Source organism: Trematomus bernacchii, unplaced genomic scaffold (assembly GCF_902827165.1).
Source record: "Trematomus bernacchii unplaced genomic scaffold, fTreBer1.1, whole genome shotgun sequence".
Classification (NCBI taxonomy): domain Eukaryota; kingdom Metazoa; phylum Chordata; class Actinopteri; order Perciformes; family Nototheniidae; genus Trematomus; species Trematomus bernacchii.
This window is the reverse complement of record NW_022987564.1, coordinates 6,235,846-6,240,992: the sequence shown is the minus strand read 5'-3', so window position 1 is coordinate 6,240,992 and position 5,147 is coordinate 6,235,846.

Below are 5,147 nucleotides of genomic sequence, written 5' to 3'. Positions count from 1 at the left end.
CGGACACTGCCAAGCCTCAAACTGGGCACACACACACACACACACACACACACACACACACACACACACACACACACACACACACACACACACACACACAAACACACACACACACACACACACACTCTCACACACACACACACACACACACACACACACACACACACACACACACACACACACACACACACACACACACACACACACACACACAAAGAGTCGAAGAGAAATAGAGAGAATAACAATCATGCAAAGTTATTTAGCAAAACTCAGCTTTAAGTTCTGAATAGATAGACATGTTGAGAGTTATGTGAGAAAGGGCCTCATATACAGTAACACAACCATGCCGCTCCTCAGATTTAAGATTAACACTAGTGCACAGATCAACACACACATATTGGGAAGGGTTTCAAGTAACACAGGCTGTGCCCAGAGTGAGTAAAAGGCCAACGTGTTGCTATTAAAACCTTCATTATACTTAATCATCTAGAATCCTGCTTTATAAGGTCATCAACTCCTTCACATGTATTACCTGTATTTGTTCTAAATGGCTGTTGACAGGGATTTGCACCTCGGACATCTGTAACTGCTCTATATAGCCAAAGTAAATTGGTTTATTGTTATATATTACAAAGTCCTGCTTTCACTGCATCTTCTTTCCAAGTTTGCCACAAATGTAAGGCCCCCAAAATCAGGAGTTGGTGCAGGAAGTGGACCCTCCCCCCATAGCACATTTACACTCACACACTGAAACCTGAGACACAGGAAGTGGTCCTGCGCAACATCATGTCAGGGCAGATTAATTATTCACCATTTGAAGAAATGCACTTTTTTCTCTTCTGCTATATTTTCTTCCTCCCCCTCTACTCTTTGTCTTCTTCTCTCCATTTATTGTTTTCATTTCAGGTTCTCCAGAGAGGAACAGTCAAGGAGACAAAAAGCTCTGCTACCTGCGTTATCTCAAAGTGAGCTGCGTTCAGACTCAGAATGAGCTGCTGTGGTTGCTCAGGCCCCAAATTCCGGGAAATATTCTCCTGCGGTGTTCCCTGAAGACTTGCGGTATTCCTGCCCACAGTATCCCCACAACTCTTTTGTGGAATTTCCTAAATGGATGAAAAGCAGGTTTTATTCCAACTCTTTTGAAAAGTGAAACACATATCTTCCTTATCTCTCCATGGCTGGGTTATTTTACTGTATACACACAACTGCGAAAAGGCTGAGAGAGAGAATAAAAAGAATGGTTCAGTGTTGGTTTTATAAGAAATAGATTGAACAAACAATAAAACCGCCCAGTTAACATACTGTGGGCGATTAACACAGTAAAACCTCCTTCCAGGGACCTCACCAGCCATTTTAATTGGTTAAACGAGTCCGCAAGTCAAAACAGGATAAAACAAAGAGACTTGTATTTTTAGAATTGTATTTAATAAAACATGATCCATGGATGAATTGGTGTTAAACATGAAGATTGTACATATAAGTGACTCACTGGTTGTTGTTTTTTTGACCATAAACTGATCTGAGACTCACAAGATAAAATTGAAAAATTGAAAAGCTAATATTTCTTACTTATACGTTTTGTATATAAATCACAGTATGCCTCTCATCCTTTTTTGTAATTACTGTTCATTAGCCGTCCCAACCTGACACAAACTTCACCTCAACATAGGATGTAAAACAAGTGTAATACTGCTTGTGCATGTCAAGTCCATGCTCAGCATTTGCCAACAAACGAAGTGTATTTGTGTTGATAGAAGAATACAAGCATACAAAAACACTTTTAAACCTTTGCCATCAAATAGCAGAACTGATTCTTTTAGGGGTTATTGCAATTATCTATTTGTTATATTGTCTTGTTGAGCGGTAATTGATCAAATAAGCTGGATGAAATAATGTAAATAGTTGATGAAAATACTTTTAAAGAAGTAAATTGCCACTCCATTAATTGGTCATATTTGGTAACATGCAAGTTGGGAAGTGGTCTATGGACATACGTATTTCTGTTAGAACTTATGACTGGTCATTATAGTTGATCCTGAAAGTGTTTCACTTGTATTGACGTTTTACTTCAATAATTTACAGAACTGTTCCTGTTATATTTGTATTATTTATTCTTTTTTTGTGACTAACATACATGTAATCTAGGAGTTGATGGCTCATTTTGTATCCATAAGTCCCACACATTTGATTTTGATCCCTATCCCTCCTAATGACTTGTTAAAGCTTCCTTAAGAAAGAAAAAAACAGAACCTCAAAACTTGCCATAAGTGTTTATACATTTGAATGAAAGTCCTTGTTGTTTTTTGTCCAAGTAAGAGTAAAGACTCAATTTAACTTACATTGCATTATATACTAAAATATAAAAATGCAAAATGCTAGACCTCTTTATAGGTAATGTTTTTCTTTTTTTGTTACTTCTTACTCTTATTTAATAATGCATTGTAGTAAGCATGCAACCTCCCTTGGCCTTCTGTGCAGCGCTGTGATGTAACTGTGAGCCCTGCTATCTTTACAAAAGAGTCACAAGGCTTGTTATTCTGTCTTTGTGCAATTTCATACCAAATGTTATTCAGTGAAAAATATGTTCCCCACAAGGACAGTAAACTTTCCAGCTTCAGCGGTTAGTATGGGACCACAGGGATGTGCACACAGCGCTAAAATGACACAGTCGTCGTGCACCAGGAAGTGTCCACTCTGCTCCTCCTGCCTGTGACTCTGTGGATTATTGGGAGGTCAGGGGGGAGAAGGTTGTGTTAAGTAGAGTTTGGAGGCGCAGCGGGCAAACACACTTTCCCCTCAGGCGAGTGGTCAAGGGACAATTGAGGGCACACACACTCAACCTCATGCACACATATCCTGGAGCGGTTTATTCTGAGGTAAACATCTTGCCCCATTAATACCCACAGAGCCTCGGGCTACTTGGCCCACTGGCCTACCCTGGTGACCCTTGTTACCGTGGTGATTAGATATAGGGAGGCTTCATCTGCAAACATTTAGCCAGTTGTCACCCCTAATCTAATTCTGTCACCCTGCCACCGCAGCAGCAAAAACACACAAACATGAAATTAAGGACACACATTGTGGCACATAATTTACAACTGACAAATTAATACATCATGTCTCTGCTGCTGTGAGGTGAAAATATTCAAACACTGATCTATTTTTATGAGTTAAAATGACACTGCCTAAAATATATTTTGAGTAACTAACTCTCACCCAAGGAAATTGGAAAATGTATATATTTCACATCTCGATAGTGAACAAAGTGATGAGTGTTGAGTATAAACCCTATGGCTTTCCACACTGTCCATAAGTGTTTCCACACTCATGTTTTTGCCAAAATCCGGCTTGAGACACACCTTTTGTTGGAATGTAGTTCTTTGTCAGAGCAATGTTGCTATACAAAATAGTGAATTAAGCCCTGTGAGTTAGTTATTTATCTATTTTGTCATCAGATTTTGAACTAACTACAGTTAAACACAGTTTCACATTTAACGGTTTTACAAAATCTTCACAAAATCCCAAAATGCCAGGCAAGGCTGTTTTTCCTGTATTGTAATAGGTGACATTTTGAAGGTTGAACAACAAATGATATGTACCTATAACGTGCATTTCCTTTGTCGTTAAATTACGATTGGCTGTCACATTCCACCTCCTGACCCCTGACCTCTGACACACAGGTCCTCCTCCTCCAGGCCGAACCACCGTGGACACCGTGCCTCAGGTCACTCGTGGGCTTACTAAGCAGAGAAAAACAGTGTGTTACGTCTGGAAATAAGTAAATGACTCCATTAGGGGACACACATTTTGAGTTGTCAAGCAACTCTTATGACATAAAGTCATCCATCAGTTGTGAAACAGGTTAATGTTCTTAATATTCTTTAATGTGCTGCTATCGGGAACTACACACACCATCTTTGGTCTCACTCATGAAGGTTAGGGAGTAGGTAAGCCATACTGTAGGTCTCTCTTAAATAATAATAATAAGGCTCTCATACTAGTTTTGCTTGCTTCAATTATTCCTACATTCATTCTAGACATTGAGAGACACCTTTCTCCTGCATTTTTCATTTAAATGATGTTCCTGCACTTTGTATAAATACACTAAAGGAAGTTGATCTAAAGTGAATGTAAGGCTCCAGCTGTCTGAGTTTTGGAAATATATTAAACTTACAGTCACAGTTGAAAAAAGTGGAAAGCTGTCAACAAAAAGGTATTTTGGTATTTCTTTGCTAAAAAGACTGTAACCTTCAAAGGTATTGGATGGATTTCATGTATTTGGAAAACTGAGAGGACATGGATGATTCAGAGAAAGTTTTGAATACATTTTGTACAGAACAAAAAACGGATTTCTTAATGGCAAATGTGATCAGGAGTAATGATAATGGCAATAAATACTACTGCTACTTGACTTTCATTTTAAGACATGAGTTGACCAACTGTTAAGCTGTCTTGAGCAAAACAAATTAAGTGTCAAGAATCACTCTTTGTCTCATGTAGTAGCAGTCTTCATTATGCTCTTTACTTATAATCTTCTACATGTGCAGTTTAATGCCAGACTTTTATCCATATAAAAAAGTTTCATTTAATAATAAACTTCACTGAGTGAATTATGCATGTTGATCGTTGATGTGATTCTATACTCTCCCTCCAAGGGGATTGTTGGATGTTTGTGAAACTATGATTGGCATGCTCAATGTTATTTTTTTTAGATGTTCCACTAATTCCTCGTTTTAGACCATCCGATCACTTTTACAGCAGATTGTGACAGAATGATAGTGACCTCTAGCGGGAAAGATACAACACTGCAGGTCAGGAGATGTAATATCTGTGCAGTCTTTAAAAACACAGCAACCCTGTCTTTGTAGACCTTTTTTTGAAGCAATTCAGATGTTTGAATACATGACATCAACATGTCCTTTTTGTATTTGCTTATATCATTTTAAAAGCTAGGCTCATGGTGCAATGATGAGCTCACCTGCAAAACAAGTTGATCAACATGCCAGACTTATCTTCATTCCAGCAAATGGAAAATCACTTAACCTCACAGAAGTAGATGCAAAAACACCAATAAGCTTGTCACATGATGGCTCATAACAGCCTTGTAACTCGTAAAGCGTGGGTATAAAGTCTACGTTTACAACTTG